The following is a 21,607-nucleotide window of genomic DNA, read 5'->3' as shown; positions in this document are numbered from 1 at the left end:
TTCCCTGTCTGGTAAATTAGTTGAGTCTATATGACCACAAACTAGTAAAAAATTATGTATAGCAGCATTATTTACAAGAGCAAAAATAAAACATAACAAACAGACAAAAAGCCATGTAAGCAACTTCATTGTCCATTAAAGGTAAAAGAATTTTTTATGTGGCATATTAAAACAAATTTTATACAGCAATAAAAAGGTGAACTACTGTTCACCTATCAACATGTGATGGACCTTAGAAACGTGACGCTGAGTGAAGGAAGCAAGTCACAGAAGGCTACTTAGAATATGAATCCATTTATACGAAGTTGAACAAAATAACAAATGCATTGTTAAGGATACCAATTTGCTCAGGCTGCCATAACAATGTACCACAGACTGGATGGATTAAATAGACATTATTTGTCTCACAATTCTGGAGGATAGAAGTCCATGATCAGTGTGTGGGTAGGGTTGATTTCTTCTGAGGCCTCTCTCCTTGTCTTGCAGATGACAGTCTTCTCCCAGTCTTCACATGGTCTTTCCTCTGTACGTGGCCCTGTCCAAATTTCCTCTTCTTATGGGGACACCAATCATGTTGCACCAGGTCCCATCTGAATGATTTTGTTTTAATTTATCTCTTAAAGACTATTTCCAATTAGAATAATATTCTAAGTACTAGGGGTTAGGATTTCAACATATGAATTTAGGAGAAACAGTTTATCCCATAATAGGTACCTACATATGGGTAAAGGAATAATGAAAAGCAAAAAAAAAAAAAAAAAAGGTAACTAACATCAAAATAGTGGGTCTTCTTGAGGGCTGGGAGAAAGCTGAGCCCAGAAAGGATCTCATGGGAGATGCCAATGCTTTTTGTGAAGCTCTATTTCTTATGTAAATACTCTGATGTTAGTGTAGTATATCCCTTACATATGTTCTTTTGTGTGCTTGAAAATTTTGTAATAATGCACTTAAAAGAAAAATAGAAGATATGTATTTCAGGATAGTTTTGGTTGCATGCAACAGAAATCCAGCCAACTAGCTGAAGTGCAAGGGGAATCTATTGACTCAATATCTGAGAATGTATTGGGTTGGCCAAAAGTTCTTTCAGGTTTCCTGAATAAACTTTTTGGCCAACCTAATAGAAGTCAAGATGGCTTAAACATTGATGGTTCCTAGGACTCAGTTGTTGTCATCAGGTTCCTCACTTGTTCATTCTCTCCTCTCATGGGTACTTCCTTCCTTCCGCCCACAGAGAAGCCAAAGAAATACCTTTGGGTTTGAGCATAAAAGGTGCTCAGTTATCCTGAAGGTTTTTCATTGTTAAATTATCATCCCCCTTTATATTATTTGGATTTCTTTAAAATGAAGTAGTAAATTCATGTACTGGATAAACTTTTAAATTTATATACCACACCACTTTTACATCTATAAATAGAGAACATTTCAAGTTATGGTTTTCCTATTTCCACAGTTAATTCATTTCAGACAATATTTCTGAAAACAAAACTGTAAATAATAGTAGAGTCCTGGGGTTCATAGTCTTGTCTTTTTGGAATATGTGGTTAAATTTATGAAAGACGTAGAGACTAAATACCTGAACATGTATTAATTGTGAAATTTCCATATTAGCTCATCTTCTAAGAATTAGTACTTTGCCACAATTAGACATCACATTTCCATGTTAGCTCTTCTTATAAGAATTAGTGCTTCCCTGGTGGCTCAGATGGTAAAGCGTCTGCCTGCAATGCAGGAGACCGGGGTTCAATCCCTGGGTTGGGATGATCTCCTGGAGAAGGAAATGGCACCCCACTCCAGTATTCTTGCCTGGAGAATCCCATGGACGGAGGAGCATGGTAGGCTACAGTCCATGGGGTCGCAAAGAGTCGGACACGACTGAGTGACTTCACTTCATAATTAGATACCAAATTCTAAAATTTACATTTGTTTCCTTTTTGAGACCTCTCCAAGCTGAATAAAAAGTAATTATGTGTAAGCAATGATAAAATGTTTACTCTTGAATTGACAATCCAATCAATCTCAAAAATCCAGTTTCAAAAATGCATCAAATTCTTATTCTCAGGGGGAATAGATTTATAAAGAAAAAAGAAGTGAAGACATTCATACAGTGAAATGAAACTGGTTTTGTTTGTTATTGCAATAATATTAAATTCAAATGGACCCACACCAACTTGAAGAGAGATAACCACAAGGTTTTCGTACTTTACTAGCTAGCGGTATTTATACTTTCAGAAAGGGACAATAGATGAGTAACAGATGCAGAGGGCTCTCATTGACAATGGAAATGTCATTTTAGAAGATTTGAAGAAAGCATCCAGAAGGATAGAATCAGACTATATTTCTCCCCTTTGTAACTCTTGAGGATATAGTACTTTGCACACTGGTATAAGAAAGAAAGAAATATTTAAAAGTGATTTCAATATGTACATTTAGCTGACATTTATACATGGTATGTACCAGGGACCCCATTTATTGAGCACTTATTATACTGCCATGGACTACATGTTAAATCACTGTATTTGCAGTGTCTCCCACATTTTTCTCTGGTTCAGTTGAATTTAACTAGGTCAAAACTTTCTCCAGAGAGAGGAAAAAGTAGATCAGTGGTTGCCTGAAGGCAGGGGAGGGAGAGTGAATTGGATGTCATTTATTTTTGAAATTGGATTTTTGAGATTGATTGGCTTGCCTAATCAGCAACAAACATTTTAAAGTCTAGTCATTTACATATAACTACTCTCTCTTTCAGGTTATGATTGTTTTAAAAGAACAACACGTACATTTTAGGGCTAACTTCTTGGAGTAATGGTAGTGTCTAAAACTGATAGTGGTGAATGAGTTTTCAAAAGGTTCCCCCAAATCCTGTGAATTAAAATATAAGGCCCAATGTGATACTGAAACTTTGTTCTAATATTTAAAATACTCACATGTACCATACCAACTTTTATGTGAAATAGGTTTTTTGCATGATGAATGCCTCTAAAGAACAGTTATGGAATTTGATCTGTGTTTTCATGACTGTTTTATTTTACATTTAATAATGAATGTAGTATTGCTAGAATTTTTAAAGTGGAAACAAAATAATTACATCTATGATAAACATCTAATTTTATTTAGTAGACAGATTTTAAGGTGTCATATTTAATGAATGACTACACACACAGATATGAAAGCATCTATCTTGGCTCTTGCAGTTTATACAAATTTCACATAATTATTCTCCACAGAGAATAGTCCATTTAAAATAAAACTCTTAAACTTGCCTTAAATTATGCTTTTTTTTATTGTGCGTTATATAACACGATCCTGATTAGCATACCAGAGAAAGTGGCTGCTGTTGCTGCTTAGTCGCTCAGTCATGTCCAACTCTGCAATGCCGTGGACGGTAACCCACCAGGTTACTCTGTCCATGGGATTTACCAGTCAAGAATACTGGAATGGGTTGCCATTTCCTTCTCCAGGGGATCTTCCCAACCCAGGGATTGAACCCTCATCTCCTGTTTGTCAGGCAGATTCTTTACCACTGAGCCACCTGGAAAGTTACAGCTTGATAAAATGTGACTTAATTTTTACTGCAAAATTTATATTAAATCTCTAGATGTGTATGTCAACTCAATGGATGTGAGTTTGAGCAAGCTCCCAGAGATAGTGAAGGACAGGGAAGCCTGGTGTCCTGCAGTCCATGGGGTTGCAAATAGTCCAACACAACTGAACAACTAAACAACAACAGATAGGTATCACTGAAATAAGAAGTTAATTATTTGTGTCCTCAGAAAAGGAGGCAACCTCATTAACCTACATTAACTTTTTTTTTCATTAATTGAAGCGTACCAATATCACAAATAGGAACAAGTGGAGTTATCTGTAAACCTGTGCGTATGTCACACTTGACAGGTGCTGAGACAGAAGTCCTATTTTCAGGATGAACTGATAACTAGGGTATAACACAGGCTCCCTCCAGTCACAGACTCTTTGCACATGCTGCTTACAGTGGTGGCCATGCTCTTCATTCATCCTTCAGATCTCAGTTTTGGCATCTCTTCCTCTAGAAAGTCTTTTCTCAACTCCCAAGCCAGATCAGGCTCTTACTTTCCTACTACTACTACTACTAAGTCGCTTCAGTCATGTCCGACTCTCTGCGACCCCACAGGCAGCAGCCCACCAGGCTCCCCCGTCCCTGGGATTCTCCAGGCAAGAACACTGGAGTGGGTTGCCATTTCCTTCTCCAATGCATGAAAGTGAAAAGTGAAAGTGAAATTGTTCAGTCGTGTCCGACTCTTCGCGACCTCGTGGACTGCAGCCTACCAGGCTCCTCTGTCCATGGGATTTTCCAGGCAAGAGTACTGGAGTGGGTTGCCATTGCCTTCTCCATGATATGCATTTCCAAAGAGCATATCTTGTATAATCATTAAGTTAGTGCTGAATTAATATCCATCTCCCGCAATCCTACCCTCCATAGAAGTAAAGCCCATATCTGGTTTTGCTCTTTATTGACTGTTATCTGTTTCTCCTAACAAGTGCCTGGCACAAAGCAGATGAAAAAGGAGAAGGAAAAGAAAAACACACTACATTTTTTTCCCCTGGATCCATCCCTCTTTAGGTCCAACCAACTTTACTGACAGTGAATGGGGAGTGATTCAAGTCACACATTCAGAAAGCAGTCTGATTGTGACTGTGTGCCTGGAGGCAAGTCAATCAGACCCATTCTCTCCCTGGAATTTACACAAGAGGGCAAATATTTGGAGGTAAATATATAGAGGGCAATGGCAACCCACTCCAGTACTCTTGCCTGGAAAATCCCATGGATGGAGGAGCCTGGTAGGCTGCAGTCTATGGGGTCTCTTAAGAGTCGGATGCAGCTGAGCGACTTCACTTCCACTTTTCACTTTCATGCATTGGAGAAGGAAATGGCAACCCACTCCAGTGTTCTTGCCTGGAGAATCCCAGGGACTGCGGAGCCTGGTGGGCTGCCGTCTACGGAGTCCCACAGAGTCAGACACAACTGAAGTGACTTAGCAGTAGCAGCAGCAGCATGTGAAGGTGAGGTTGTCACCTGGAAGGCCTGAGGCCCTATGGAGATAGATGTCAGCTTTTGTTCCATAGGAGCCCTGGAGCAGCAGCCTTTGGCTCTGTGCTCTCTGAGACACAGTTCTTCAACTTGCCTTTATATCTTGTGAGCTACTCCAAAAATTTTATTCTTGCTTAAATTAGCCAGAGCTCATTTCTCTTAACCACAACCAAAGAACCCAAACTGTTATGTTTTCCAGACTTCTTTTTCCCCTAATCAGACTAAAGACTTACATACTGGGGTACCTCTAAAGACTAGGGATTAGTGCTTTATATTTTAGAATTACAGCTAATGAATACTCTACATTTATCCAACACAGATACTCAAAGTAAATGCCTCTTCCCACCTATCATTTCAAGTTGACCCAGGCCATGCCCTTTTCCAGCCCCTCCTCCAGTGAATCTCTAACCACCTTCTCTGAATGCTCCTTCATTTTCCATTGCTGAGCTGTGATGCATGGTTCCTTTCAAATCCCACAGAACCTTTCTCAAAATTCAAACCAATTTTAAGCCCCACATCCCATAAATATACTTCAGTCCCACAGAGTCCCTCATTTCTCTCAAGTTTACCTACCTCCATCCCATCCCATCCTCCTTCCCTCTTCTCTCTTCGGATGAGACTACTTCTAGACATCCTGCCACCTGTGCCCACCTGTCTGTCTCTTCTGGTCCCGTCATCCTCTTGGTAGTTGCAGCCAGCATTCATTGAGCCAGGGACAGCTCCAGATCCTCTGCATGAGTTACCATATCAAATCCTGACAACAGCCTTTTAAGATAGGGAGTACTCTAGCAGATCAGGGAAATAAGGCTCAGAGAAGTCAGTTTCTGCAAGTAAACAACATTTGGGGCTTCTCTGGTGGCTCAGCTGGTAAAGAATCCACTCAGACAATTCAACTCCTGAGCATGTGATCTGAAGCACCATGTTTTTCTGCCTCCATGTTCTTCAGATTTCGCAATACTGTTCAAACCTGCACCACCACCCCAAATAAAATATTTTCTCACTCCTACATCTTCCTGTGGCTTTCTTCCTCTCATTTTCCAGTCTTCACTGAATCCGCTGTAGTCTAGCTCATGTTTCTGACTCCAGTAAATCAGCTACAATTCTGATCACAAAGGGCAGGTCTGATCTAATTTGCTAGGCCCAGGGTACCTCGTAATGCTATGGAATTCATCTATCCATTCACCAGATGGTTTTGAGCTCCCACTGTGTTCCAGAAACTGTGCAATATGCAGTGGGTACACAGCATTAACAGATAGGATCCCTTCTATCACATGTGTGAGATGACTAGTGATCTCCTACCTGCCATCCAGGGGCCATTTCAGCCACTTCTCAGTTTTCCTCCCACGTGAAGTCTTGCAGCACTGATCATGCCAACATTCCCCCCTTGAAGTTTGAGCCTGTTTTAGCTTGCACAGGGCTTCTTGCCCTTCTTCTCCTTCAGGGACAATACCTTCACATTCAGTTTGTTAAGTTCCTCTTTTTCTTTCTTTTTAAAATATAGGTATGTATGTATATGCATTTGGTTGCACTGGGTCTCAGTTGTGACATGCAGAATCTTTGTTACAGCACATGGGATCTTCAGTTGCCTCATATGGACTGTTGGTTGTGGCAATGTCGGATCTAGTTCCCTGACTAGAAATTGAACCTGGGCCCCCTGCATTGGAAGCATGAAGTCTTAGCCAGTGGACCACCAGGGGAATCCCAATAAGTTCCTCTTTTTCTGTCAACCCCTTAAACATTGGACTTCCTCAGAGTTCTCTCATGGAGTATCTCAAAGTTAATAAGCCTGAAACTCAGTTCCCCCAATTCACATTTTCCCATCCTTATTCCTTGTTCATGTTAATGGTGGCATGGTTGGTGATTGGTTGGTTTAGTCACTAAATTGTGTCTGACTCTTGCGACCCCATGGACTGTATCCCTCTAGGATCCTTTGTCCATGGAATTCTCCAGGCAAGCATACTGGAGTGGCTTGCCATTTCCTTCTCCAGGGGATCTTCCTGACCCAGGAATCGAACCCAGATCTCCTGCATTGCAGGCAGATTCTTTACTGACTGAGCTATGAGGGAAGCCCAATGGCAGCATATGACACCCAATGTCCCTCTCTCTTTTTGCCTCCACACTCTTATCCAATGGTCAGATAATCCTGATAGAATTTTTCATCTTTAGAAGTTCAGTTAGGGTCTTGTTAATATCATCTGTATCTCTACGGCAACTTTTTAAAAATAGGCAGTACAGGTAACTGTTTTAATGCCCTGCTCTGCTAATTCTAACATGTGTGTCGGCTCCCAGTCAGTTGCAATTGATCATTATTCTTATTATTATTTTGCTTTCCTACTTCTTTGTAGGTCTGGTCATTTTTGACTAGATACCAGATGTTGTCAATCTTACCTTGTTGAGGACTGAATATTTTTGTATTCCTATAAATCTTCTGGAGTTTTGTCCTGGAATGCAGGTAGGTAACTTGTAAACAGTTTGATCCTTTCAGGTCTAGCTTTTACAGTTTGCTAGGTAAGTCTAGAGCACTCTTGAGTCTAAGGATAAATATTCCTCTATACTGAGACAAAACCTTCCTGATTGATCTACCCAGTGCCATGAATTATTGATTTTTCCAGTTTGGCTGGTGATAATGGTACTGCTCATGGCCTTGCATGGGTGTCAGGCACTGATCTCTCTAATCCTTTTGAATGTTCTTTCCCTGGCCTCAGTACTCTCCTGAATCCTGGAGGGAGAGTCTCTGCAGATCTCCAGGCTTTCCCTCGCTATTAACCCTCTCCTCTCTGGTGCTGTGCTGTAGGAACTCAGCTGACTCAGCTCTGTCTCCTCAGTCAGGGACCCTGCTGGTTTCCCCTCCCTGCACCACAGAATGGAAACTTTCCCAAGGCAGTAACCCGGAGCAATCTATTGTAGGGCTCATCTCATTCGATTCCTGTTTCAAAAGGATCTCTGTCCTTTGTTGCCTGATGCTGATGTTCTGCTAAGTCGCGTCAGTCGTGTCCAACTCTGTGCGACCCCATAGACGGCAGCCCACCAGGCTCCTCCATCTCTGGGATTCTCCAGGCAAGAATACCGGAGTGGGTTGCCATTGCCTTCTTTAATGCATGAAAATGAAAAGTGAAAGTGAAGTCACTCAGTCATGTCTGACTCTTTGAGACCCCATGGACTGTAGCCTACCAGGCTCCTCCATCCATGGGATTCTTCAGGCAAGAGTACTGGAGTGGGGTGCCATTGCCTTCTCCTGATGCTGATGTTCAGTGTTTTGAAAACCATTGTTATATAGTTAGTTGTTACAGTTCAGGTTGTTGTTCAATCGCTCAGTCATGTCTGATTCTTTGCAATCCCATGAACTGCAGCATGCCAGGCTTCCCTGTCCTTCACCATCTCCTGCAGTTTGCTCAAACTTATATCCACTGACAGTGATGCCATCCAGGCATCTCATTTTCTCTCGGCTCCTTCTCCTCCTGTCCTAATCAGGATCTTTTCCAATGAGTCAGCTCTTCACATCAGGTGACCAAAGTATTGGAGCTTCAGCATCAGTCCTTCCAATGACTACTCCAATGAATATTCCAATATCCAAATATTGATATCCTTTAGGACTGACTGGTTTGATCTCCTTGCTGTCCAAGGGACTTCAAGAGTCTTCTCCAGCACCACAGTTCAAAAGCATCAATTCTTTGGCACTCAGCCTTCTTTATGGTCCATCTCTCACATCCGTACATGACTACTGGGAAAACCTTAGCTTTGAGTAGATAGACATTTGTTGGTAAAGTTATGTCTCTGCTTTTTAATACGGTGTCTAGGATCGTCATTGCTTTTCTTCCAAGGAGCGAACGTCTTTTAATTTCAGGGCTGAAGTCATAGTTCACAGTGATTTTAGAGCCCAAGAAAATAAAGTCCATCACTGTTTCCATTGTTTCCCCATCTGTTTGCCTTGAAGTGATGGGACTGGATGCTATGATCTTAGTCTCTTGAATGTTGAGTTTTAAGCCAGCCTTTTCACTCTCCTCTTTCACTTTCATCAAGAGGCTCTTTAGTTCCTCTTCACTTTCTTCCACTGGGGTGGTGTTATCTGCATATCTGAGGTTATTGATATTTCTCCCAGCAGTCTTGATTCCAGCTTGTGATTCCTCCAGCCCAGCATTTCACATGATATACTCTGCATATAAGTTAAATAAGGAGGGTAACAACATACAGCCTTGACATACTCCTTTTCCAATTTGGAACCAGTCCCTTGTTCTGTGTCCAGTTCTAATGTTGCTTCTTCATCTGCAAACAGGTTCCTCAGGAGGCAGGTAAGGTGGTCTGGTATTCCCATCTCTTGAAGAATTTTCCATAGTTTGTTGTGATCCACACACTCAAAGACTGTAGTATAGTCAGTGAAGCAGAAGTAGCTGTTTTCTGGAATTCCCTTGCTTTTTCTATGATCCAGCGCATGTTGGCAATTTGATCTCTGGTTCCTCTGCCTTTTCTAAATCCAGCTTAACATATGGAATTTCTTGATTTACGTACTGTTGAACCTAGCTTGAAGGATTTTGAGCATTACCTTGCTAGCATGTGAAATGAGTGCAATTTGTGGAGCTGAAATGAGTGCAATGTGTGGTAGTTGAAACATTCTTTGGCATTGCTCTTCTCTGGGATTGGAAAGAAAACTGACCTTTTCCAGTCGTGTGACCACTACCAAGTTTTCCAAATTTGCTGGCATATTGAGTGGAGCACTTTAACAGCATCATTTTTTAGGATTTGAAATAGCTCAGCTGGAATTCTGTCACCTCCAGTAGCTTTGTTTGTAGCAATGTTTCCTAAGGTCCACTTGACTTCATACTCTGGATGTCTGGCTCTAGGTGAATGACCGCACCATCGTGGTTATCCAGGTCATTAAGGCCTTTTCTGTACAGTTGTTCTGTGTATTCTTGCCACCTCTTCTCAATTTTTTCTCCTTCTGTTAGGTCCTTGCCATTTCTGTCCTTTATTGTGCCCATCTTTGCAAGAAATGTTCCCATGGAATCTTCAATTTTCTTGAAGAGATCTCTAGTCTTTCCCATTCTATTGTTTTCCTCTATTTCTTTGCATTGTTCCCATAAGAAGAGTTTTTGTTTTTGTTTCTTTTAATCTCTCCTTGCTATTCTCTTGAAGTCTACATTTGGATGGATATGTCTTTCCTTTTCTCCTTTGCTTTTTGCTTCTCTTATTTTCTCAGCTATTTGTAAGGCCTCCTCAGACAACCACTTTGTCTTCTTGCATTTCTTTTCCTTGGGAATGGTTTGATCACTGCCTCTGTACAGTGTTATGAACCTCCGTGCATAGTTCTTCAGGCATTCTGACTATCAGGTCTAATCCCTTGAATCTATTTGACACTTCCACTGTATAATCATAAGAGATTTGGTTTAGGTGATACCTAAATGGTTTTCCCTACTTTCTTCAATTTAAGCCTGAGTGGGACTGTGTTCCCTCCCTGTAGTTTGCCCTGAGGCCAAACTGTTGTAGGGGTAATGGTGACCTCCTCCAAAAGGACTTATGCCAGCATACTGCGCCTCCCAGGACTTCTCCTGTCAGTGCCCCTGACCCTGCAGCAGGCCACTGTTGATCCATGCCTCCACCAGAACTCCCCAACACTCACAGCCAAGCCTGACTCAGTCTCTCATAGGGTCACTGTTCTTTCTTCTGGGTCTTGGTGCACACAAGGTTTTGTTTGCATCCTCCAAGAGTCTCTGTTTCCCCATTCCTTTGGAAATTCTGTAATCAAATCCCACGGACCTTCAAAGTCAGATGGTTCAGGTAGGAGGCCCTCTTATTCCAAACTGACCAGAGAGAAAGTCTTACTACTGAGTCTTAATGAGTCAACGTATCCCAAACTTTTGCAATCCATTCCTCTCACATCACCAGAGTTTAGTTTTTTCCTAAACTGTTAATCTATTTTTATTCCCCTGCTTCAAGCTCTTTGGCAGCACCCCTAATATTTATAGAATTAAATTTGAGCTGCTTAGTATAGCATACTTCATGTCTTCGTGATCAGACTCTGTTCATTCCTCAATATGTACCATTGTTTGGCTTTGTATGAACTGTAACATTGCACATTGTACCACTGTACATCTTCTTACTGTATATTGGGCCATTGGCTCTAATCACATCAAGTCATTTATAGGCATCTTCTCCATCCCACTAAGCAGCACTTACCAAAACTGACCCTCCTGTCTTTGCACACACTGTTTATTCTTCCTGGAATATTCTTTCTTCTCTTCCACCCAGTCAACTCTTCTTTAATCTAGAAGATCTTATGAAGCATCTGTAAACTTTCCCCAGATCTTTGCATCCACCAAGTAGAATTGCTTGCTCTGCCTTTTTGCACCACTATGAACTAAATCTTTTGTATGCCCCTTTTAGAACAGTAATCACACAGCATTGTGTATCTGTTTCCACTAATATATAGTACAGTCCATGAGGATACAGAATGTGCTTTTCTTCGTCTTTGTATGCCCAGTGTTCAATTTGTGTTTGTGTGTGCTTAATCATGTCCAGCTCTTTGTGATCCCATGGACAGTAGTCCGCCAGACTCCTCTCCATGAAATTTTCCAGGCAACAGTACTAGAGTGGGTTGGCATTTCCTTCTCCCCAGGATCATCCTGACCCAGGGATTGAACTCATGTCTCTTACATGCCCTGCATTGGCAGGCAGATCCTTTACCACTGAGCTCCCTGGGAAGTGTTAAATTTATCCAATCAATAAATATTTATTCAGGCCACTGTTGATCCATGCCTCCACCAGAGACTCCCAAATACTCACAGTCAAGTCTGACTCCATCTCTTGTGAGGTCACTGCTCCTTTCTCCTGGGTCCTGGCACTAAGTGTTAAATTTATCCAACCAACAGATATTTATTCATGATGTACCAGGCATGTTTTATGTCCTGGGTACACAGCTTTGACCAGGACAGAGTCTTAGCTCTTGTGGCATTTACATGGGAGTGAAAGAGGTAGAAACAAACATATAAGTGTATAGCGTGTGTACAGATCAGAAGAAGAGAGCCCAGTTAAAAGGCTGTTGTACAGGAAACAGAGATATTAGCTTAGAATAGGATGAAGGAGAAGAGGAGGAAGAGAACTAGACCCTATGGAATGAAGTCAGTAGGATTTATAGGTGGATTTATTGGGGGTGGGAAGGAAAAGGAGAAATTAAGGATGGCTTTCAGATAAAGTTCCTAATAAATTTGTGGATGGATAAGTTTCTTGGTAACTGAAAATTAGTTTTAGTAAGATGAAGCAGTGAATTTTATTTAGACTCTGGCCAATTTCATCAGGAATATTTGCCTTGTACTCACTAATGACTGTAGAATAGTAATATTGAGTAAAATGAGTTATAGTGGTCAAAAAGTACAATAATCCAGTCATAAAAGAAATAAATCCTGGAAATCTAATGTGCAGCATGGTGACTACAGCTAATTATACTTATTGTATATTTGAAAGTTGCTAAGAGAGTAGATCTTAAAAGTTCTCATCATAAGAAAAAGAACTCTAGCTCTGTGTGGTGATTGATGTTAATGAGACTTTTTGTAGTGATCATTTTGCAATACATACATATATGAATCATCGTGCTGTTCACCTGAAACTAATATAACATTATACATCAATTATATGTTCAATAATTTTTAAAAAAAATGAATAGTAACACTGAGGTTAGACTCCAGAGTTAGATTGATTTGGCTTTATCCTTATGTAACTGTCTAATCACACTCAAGTTATGTAACTTCTCTAAGACTCAGGTTTATCATCTATAATACGAGGATAATACTATATCTACAGTTGGGTTTTGGCTTGTTTAATAATAAGCTCATAGGACTTCCCTGGTAGTCCAGTGGCTAAGACTCTGCACTGCCAAGGCAAGGGGTCCCGGGTGTGATCCCTGGTCAGGGAATTTCCTTGGTGGCTCAGCAGTTAAAAAAAAAAAAAATCTGCTTGCCAATGCAAGAAACTCAAGAGACTTGCATTCAATCCCTGGGTTGAGAAGATCCCCTGGAGAAGGAAATGGTAACCCACTCCAGTATTATTGCCTCAGAAAATCCCATGAACAGAGGAGCCTGAAGGGTTACGGTCCATGAGGTCTCAGAGTCAGATGTGACTGAGCAACTGAGAATACACACACAGGGAATTAGACCCCATGTGATAAGACCCATCTAGTCAAGGCTATGGTTTTTCCAGCAGTCAGGTATGGATGTGAGAGTTGGACTGTGAAGAAAGCTGAGCGCCGAAGAATTGATGCTTTTGAACTGTGGTGTTGGAGAAGACTCTTGAGAGTCCCTTGGACTGCAAGGAGGTCCAACCAGTCCACTCTGAAGGAGATCAGTCCTGGGTGTTCTTTGGAAGGACTGATGCTAAAGCTGAAACTCCAGTACTTTGGCCACCTCATGCAAAGAGTTGACTCATTGGAAAAGACTCTGATGCTGGGAGGGATTGGGGGCAGGAGGAGAAGGGGATGACAGAGGATGAGATGGCTGGATGGCATCACCGACTTGATGGACATGAGTTTGAGTGAACTCCGGGAGTTTGTGACGGACAGGGAGGCCTGGCGTGCTGCGATTCATGGGGTCGCAAAGAGTCGGACACAACTGAGCAACTGTACTGACTGAATAAGACCCAGCAGAGCCAAATAAAGAAATATTGTTTAAAAAGAATAAACTGAGATAATGCTCTTATGATACTTATTCCTATGCCTAATATATAGCAAATATTCAATAAATTGGAGCTTATTTCAATATATTACTAGTGAATTAATCAGTTGATTGTTTTGTTGTTCTGTGTTCAAGAATATCATGATTAAAATTTTTGTTCACATCCAACAATTCTCTATAGAAATAAAAGGTAATTCTTGCTCTGCAAATCCATGAAGTTTTCAAAAATATGTACAAAGTAAAATACAAAGTTAAATTATCACAGAAATCTCTGCTACAGAATGAAAATTCTACAGTGGTTTAATACTTTCAAGTGTCTTTGTAACATGACCCATTTTCAAATATTTCTAATATTGGGAGAAAAGCCCATCGGGTGAATCTTCTAGCTAATGCAAGGAGTTCTCAGTTCTTCTGGGCCTTTCCCAGGGAAAAGTGCATGGACTTGAAGAGGAGATGGTGTGTCTCCAACAGGGAAGGAGTAAACAAGGTCTGTTACTACTTTCTTTGGAAATTAGGAGTAAATGAAAAAGAACTCTGGTGAGAAAAATGAGAGAAAAGAGGAATTTCCAAATGGAAGAGAGAACGAGAAGAAAGAAAGAGAAAAAAAAAAAAACACAACAGGGCCTAATGAAGAGCAGTGTACTGAACACACATCACTCCAAAGGCTGGGGAAAAAAGATGTTCGTGATGGTTATTTGTTTTCATATATTCTATAGAAGCAGGGAGAGGGAGAGAATATATATAAGGGGATAACACGGGTAGTAGAACCTGGCAATCTTCAAGAACAGTCATACTGGAGACTTCCCTGGTGGTCCAGTGACTAAGACTTGGCACTCAAAGCAAGGGGCCCAAGTTCTATCCCTAGTCAGAGAATTAGATCCTGTATACCACAACAGAAGATATCCCACATGCAGCAACTAAGACTGGGCATAGCCAAATACATAAATACCTAAATCTAAACAAAACAGTTACCTGTGCTAATATTGTGAACACATTATCACAATAACCCCAAATGCTACATTCTGTTATTACCCCCATTTTTCAGTAAAAGAAACACACTCATAGAGGCCAGTGAACTTCCCCTAAGTCACACGGGCATCAGCATCAAAGCAGGAATTTGAATCTGGTTCTGTTTAATTAGAACTTGGGCTCTCCTCCATCTTGCTGTGCTCCCTTATAGTTCTTGCTAAGGGATGGGCTTCCCTAGTGGCTCAGAGCGTAAAGAATCTGCCTGCAATGTAGAAGACTCAGTTTCAATCCCTCAGTTGGGAAGATCCATTGGAGTAGGAAATGGCAACCCACTCAGGTATTCTTGGAGAAATCCATGGACAGAAGAGCCTGGCAGGCTACAGTTCATGGGGTCACAAAGAGTTGGACACGATTGAGCAGCTAACACTTTTCAAGGGAAGCAGCAGATTCAAAAGAATCTGGAAAAATCTGGAAAACAGGTGAGGGGGATGCAAAGAAAATGTACTGGCTATTACCTCATATCTGTCATTCTTAAAATTGATTTCATTTAACTCTTTGTGTTTGTTTTTTTTTTAAAAATCTTGCCAAAAATGTAATCCTACACCACAGTAAGAAAACCTGGATATTCATAAATAACGTTATGAAGGGGTTTTACTTGTCAAAGACAAACTTGAAGTTCTCACTCAGACCATTGCTCCAATCTTGTGAAAATGAGGATTGCTCAGTATTCTTTGGAAGTGATGATTCCTATTCCTGCTTAAGAATTAGCTTTTACTTTATTAATGAAATATTTTAATAAGTTTAATATAATTAGAAAATACGTCTCAAAGTCCCCAGGAAGAAAGTCATGAGTTTCTATAATTTTACTTTTTCCATATTAACCATTTAAAACCATAGTTTTCCAGCTAAAATAAATTTCATCTATGAACATGTCCATGTTATTATAGGAAACTGGACCTACACTGCCATCTGCTGTGTCAAGATTAGGTGCAAAATCACCCATATAAACTGGACTTGAAGAATGCAAAAGATACATATGAAAAACTTACTTCACCTTGCTGTATGGAAAATGAGTGCAAGGGAAAATATATGCTTGTGGTTACTTGTACTGGAAGCATGGAGAGGAACTTTATGTATGTGTGTTTTTAATACAACATAAAAAAATGGAAAATAATATAACAAAACTTGTGTCCCCACAACCTATATTTAAAAATGAATATTATCAATGCTATCGATGCTCCCTGTTTGTCTTCCTGGTCCCATTCTCCACCAATCCCACCTCCACGCCAAAGAAATCACTCTCTAGCATCATGTTCAGAGAAGGCGATGGAACTCCACTCCAGCACTCTTGCCTGGAAAATCCCATGGACAGAGGAGCCTGGTGGGCTGCAGTCCATGGGGTTGCTAAAAAGTCAGACACGACTGAGCAACTTCACTTTCACTTTTCACTTTCATGCATTGGAGAAGGAAACGGCAACCCACTCCAGTGTTCTTGCCTGGAGAATCCCGGGGACGGGGGAGCCTGGTGGGCTGCCGTCTATGGGGTCGCACAGAGTCGGATACAACTGAAGCGACTTAGCAGCAGCATCATGTTTATCACTGGGAAAAGTTTTAATAGGCAAAAGTGTACATTTAATAGGTAAGTATGTTCACATTTTACCATTGTGTCCTTTATTAAGGTTTACCATTGACCAAGTCCCTGAGCTAGCAGCACTTCATCTTGGGAGGTTAGTAGAGAAAACTGTGTTCTGATATTCTTGTGCCCGAGAGTATTTTCCCCTGATTTAAGAACCAGTGCTGTGCAGCTAGCTTCTTGGTTGCCTGCTGCTAAGTCACTTCAGTTGTGTCCGACTCTGTGTGACCCCATAGACGGCAGCCCACCAGGCTCCCGCCTCTTGGTTGCCTCGAAGTCTTATTTATTTACTTATATCAAGGGCAACAGAGTTTTTAAATAAAGGAGAGATTTTAAGCAGCACAGTGACTTAAGCAGACTCACATTTTAGAAATCTTTCTGGCTAGAGAAGAGGAAGCTGTTGGAATACCATTGTGGAGAGATGGGAGGGGCCCAAACCAAGTAGAGGAGCAGGCATGGAGAGAGATTAGACTCATCCATCTACAAAGTGAACAAATCTTAGACAACCCATCTAATATTTTATATGAAGAATCCAAGGTCAAAGAGGGTTAATTGACTTAACTCCTGTAGTGGTTTTCTTCTTTTTCCTCTGCTCTTTTGGTATTTCTTGAGACATTCCTCATAATTGCCTAATTAAAACCCTCATCTCTTCACACCTGAACAATTTGCTTAATTTAATTTTGCATTTGTCTAATGTATTGGTCTTTTGGTTTGTATCATTTGCTCCTGGAGCCAAGAAGACTGCTAATTAACTTGCTCTGTAGAGCAGCACTCCCAAATGGACCACTGACACTGCTCCACAGTGATGGTCTGTAAGGAGAAAATGAAATCCATAAATGGAGGCATCAGGAAGTCCTTCCCAGTTATGTATTCCTGAAAAAGTCTTTGAACGGTTGCAGCAAAGCTTCAGAAATCAGTAAACTAAAGGTTCAGGGTGCAACCTTCCAAGAGGAATTGCTGAGTCATAGGGCAGATGTGTAAATATTTCTTTTAAGAACTATCACAGTGTTTTCCAATGAGATTGTACCATTTTACACTTCCAGTTTAAAAAGATGAAGGTTCGAGTAGTATCACATCTTCCCCAACATTTGGTATTGTCAACCTTCCAGTTTAGCCATTCTAGTGGATGTGAAGTGGTATCTCCTTAGGTTTTCAACTTTCACTGTGGAAATCTCTGTGTGGCTGGCATTTCTCTCCTGATTGGATCCAAGTTGATACAAACACTTAGAAGTAAAGCGAAAATGAAACACCCTTTTCACTTAAAGATATTTATCAGGTACTTGATAAAGGCAGCAGTTTGCAATGACAAAAATTGTTTACTCAGAATTGAAGTACCATATTTAGAAAAAAGGAAATGATTTACACATTTGGGATTTAGCTGGCTAAGAAAAAGCACATATAGAGATTTTTTTCTTATGCTTTTCTACTGATGTAAATAGCTCAAATAATCGTAACCATGTTTGTTTACTTTAGGATGAGCAAGATGTGCAAATTTTATTATCGTAGGAGGTCTCTGCAATGCTGAGATACTTAAAATTGGCTTAATCTAAAGTAAATTCAAGGGAGTCATAGACAACCAAATGACTTACAAGTTCTTTCTTCAGTTAAAATGAAAAATTCAAAACCTACTATCATCTGTTGGGAAACATTTCTTAATTGTTTAAGTAGAATTCAGGGAGAATATTTCTATAAAAGAGAGAAACACAGTACAGCAGTTAAGATCATGAGCAAGTTACATTAAATCTCTGTCAATCAGTTTCCTCTTCTGGGAAAGGAGGATGTCTGTAATTTTTACCTTAGTTTTTGAAGTAGAAAAAAAGTAAGTGATCTAAAACTTTGCAAATTATTGGACTCAAATAGCACTTCTTCTGTAACAGTATTGATTATTGCTAACACTAACATGGCATTTAACAACAACAACATTGTTGTTGTTCAGATGCTAAGTCACGTACAACTCTTTGCAACCCCATGGACTGCAGCATGCCAGGCTTCCCTGTCCTTCACTATCTCCCAGAGTTTGCTCAAACTCATGTCCATTGAATCGATGAGGCCATCCAACAATCTCATAATCTGTCACCCCCTTCACCTGCCCTCAATCTTTCCCAGTATCAGGGTCTTTTCCAGTGAGTCGGCTCTTTGCATCAGGTGGCCAAAGTATTGGTTCAGCTTCAGCTTCAGCATTGGTCCTTCCAATGAGTTATCAGGGTTGATTTCCTTTGGGACTGACTGGTTTGATCTCTTTGCTGTCCAAGGGACTCTCAAGAGTTTTCAGCACCACAGTTGGAAAGCATCAATATTCGGTGCTAAGCCTGCTTTATGGTCCAGCTCTCACATCTGTACATGACTACTGGGAAAACAGTAGCCTTGATGATATGAACATTTGTTAGCAACGTGATGTCTCTGCTTTTTAATATTCTGTCTTGTTTTGTCATAGCTTTTCTTCTGAGGAGCAAGCTACAGTCACCTTCAGTGATGTTAGAGCTCAAGAAAATAAAATCTGTCAAGGTTTCCATCTTTTCCCCATCTATTTGCCATGAAGTGATGGGACCAGATGCCATGATCTTCATTTTTTTCAATGCTGAATTTTAAGCCAGCTGTTTTACTTTCCTCTTTTACCTTCATCACGAGACTCTTTAGTCCCTCTTCATTTTCTGCCATAAGGGTGGTGTCATCTGCATATCTGAGGTTATTGATATTACTCCCTGAAATCTTAATTCCAGTTTGTGCTTCATCCAGCCTAGCATTTCACATGATGTACTCTGCATTGAAGTTAAATAAGCAGGGTGACAATATACAGCCTTGACATACTCCTTTCCCAGTCTGGAACCAGTCCATTCATCCATGTCCAATTCTAACTGTTGCTTCTTGACCTGCATGCAGGTTTCTCAGGAGACAGGTAGGGTGGTCTGGTGTTTCCATCTCTTTAAGAATTTTCCATAACTTGTTGTGATCCACAGAACCAAAGGATTTAGAGTAGTCATGAAGCAGAAGTAGATGTTTTTCTGGAATTCCCTTGCTTTTTCTACAATACAATGGATGTTGGCAATTTTATCTCTGGTTCCTCTGTCTTGTCTAAATCCAGTTTGTACATCTGAAAGTTCTCGGTTAATGTGCTACTGAAGTCTAACTTGAAGGATTTGAGAATTGCCTTGCTAGCATGTGAAATGAGTGCAGTTGTGTGGTAGTTTGAACATTCTTTGGTATTGCCCTTCTTTGGGATTAGAATGAAAATTGAATTTTTCCAGTCCTGTGCCCACTGCTGAGTTTTCCAAATTTGCTGGCATACTGAGTGCAGCACTTTAACAGCATCAGCTTTTAGGATTTGAAATAGCTCAGCTGGAGTTCCATCGCCTCCACTAGCTTTGATTTTTAGTAATGCTTCCTAAGGCCCACTTGACTTCATATTCCAGGCCCACTTGACTTCACACTCCATTATGTCTGGCTCTAGGTGAGTGACCACGCTATCATGGTTATCAGGGTCAATAAGTTCTTTTCTGTACAGTTCTGTGTATTCTTGCCACCTGTTCTTAATCTCTTCTGCATCTGTTAGGTCCTTATCATCTCTGTCCTTGATTGTGCTCATCTTTGCATGAAATGTTCCCTTGGTATCTCCAATTTTCTTGAAGAGATCTCTAGTTTTTCCTCTTTCTATTATTTTCCTCTATTTCTTTGCATTGTTCATTTAAGAAGGCTTTCTTATCTCTCCCTGAAACTCTGCATTAAGTTGGGTGTATCTTTTCTTCTCTCCTTTGCCTTTCACTTCTCTTCTTTTCTCAGCTATTTGTAAGGCCTCCTCAGACAACCACTTTGCCGTACTGCGTTTCTTTTTCTTCAAAATGATTTTGTGTCGCAACCTTCTGTACAGTGCGACGAACCTTCATCCCTAGTTCTTCAGGCACTCTGTCTACCAGATCTAATCCCTTGCCTCTATTTGACACTTCCACTGTATGAGTGGAAGGGATATGAGTTAGGTCATACCTGAATAGTCTAACAGTTTTCCCTACTGTCTTCAACTTAAGTCTGAATTTCACAATAAAGAGTTTATGATTTGAGCCACAGTCAGCTCCTGGTCTGTTTTTTTGCTGCCTGTACAGAGTTTCTCCACCTGCAGCTGCAAACAATATAATCACTCTGATTTTGATATTGACCATCTGGTGATGTCCATGTGTAGAATCATCTCTTGTGTTGCTGGAAGTGTGTCTTTGCTATGTCCAGTATGTTCTCTTAGCAGAACTCTGTTAGCCTTTACCCTGCTTTATTTTGTACCCCACAGCCAAACTTGCCTATTATTCCAGGTATTCTTTGACTTCCTACTTTTGTATTCCAGTTCTCTGTGATGAAAAGGACATCTTTTTTTGGTATTAGTTTTAGAAGATCTTGTAAACCTTGATATAACTGTTCAATTTCAGCTTCTTTGGCATAGTGGTTGGGTCATAGACTTGAATTACTATAATGTTGACTAGTTTGCTTTGTAAATGAACCTAGATCATTTTGTCGTTTTGAGATTGGACCCAAGTATTTTGGGCATTTTGGACTTTTTTGTTGATCATGAGGGCTACTCCATTTCTTTTAAGGGATTCTTGCCTACAGTAGTAGATATAAAGGTCATCTGAATTAAATTCACCCATTCTCATCCATTTTAATTCACTGATTCTTAAAATGTCCGTGTTCATTCTTGCCATCTCCTATTTGATGACATCCACTTTACCTTGATTCATGGACCTAATATTCCAGGTTCCTATGCAGTATTGTTCTTTACAGCATTGACCGTTACTTTCACCACCAGACACATCCACAACTGGGCGTCATTTCTGTTTTGACTCAGCCTCTTCATTCTCTCTGGAGCTATTTTTTCACTGTTCCCCAGAAGCATATTGGACACCTATGGACCTGGGGGACTCATCCTTCGGTGTCATATATTTTTGCCTTTTCATATAATTCATGGGGTTCTCAAGCCAAAAATGTTGAAGTGGTTTTCCAATCACTGCTTCAGTGGACCACATTTTGTCAGAACTCTCCGCCATGCCCCGTCTGTCTTGGGTGGCTCTACACAGCATGGCTCATAGTTTCACTGAGTTAGACAAGGTTGGGATCCATGTGATCAGTTTGGTTAGTTTTCTGTGGTTGTGGTTTTCATTCTGTCTGCCCTCTGATGGATGAAGATAAGAGGTTGTGGAAGCTTCCTGGTGGGAGGGACTGGCTGTGGGTAAAACTGGCTCTTGCTCTGGTGCGCAGGGCCATGCTCAGTTATTGTTCAGACGTGTCCAGGTCTTTGCAACCTCATTG

General features: G+C 40.6%; 1 protein-coding gene across 8 annotated transcripts in view; it reads left to right on the top strand.

Moving 5' to 3' along the window:
* Positions 1–21,607, top strand: part of CCDC66 (coiled-coil domain containing 66) — a 132,214-nt gene that overhangs the window by 48,743 nt on the left and 61,864 nt on the right. Inside the window, exon 3 of one of the 8 annotated variants that reach the window (XM_055558173.1) lies at positions 7,408–7,514. The exons of the other annotated variants lie outside the window; for them this stretch is intronic. The gene's annotated coding sequence lies outside the window, so the exon portion shown is untranslated. The remainder of the gene's footprint in view (positions 1–7,407; positions 7,515–21,607) is intronic. 8 annotated transcript variants of the gene reach the window in all.

Source organism: Bubalus kerabau, chromosome 20 (assembly GCF_029407905.1).
Source record: "Bubalus kerabau isolate K-KA32 ecotype Philippines breed swamp buffalo chromosome 20, PCC_UOA_SB_1v2, whole genome shotgun sequence".
Lineage (NCBI taxonomy): Eukaryota > Metazoa > Chordata > Mammalia > Artiodactyla > Bovidae > Bubalus > Bubalus kerabau.
Note: the sequence above shows the minus strand (reverse complement) of the source record. Positions and strands in the feature narration are given on the sequence as shown.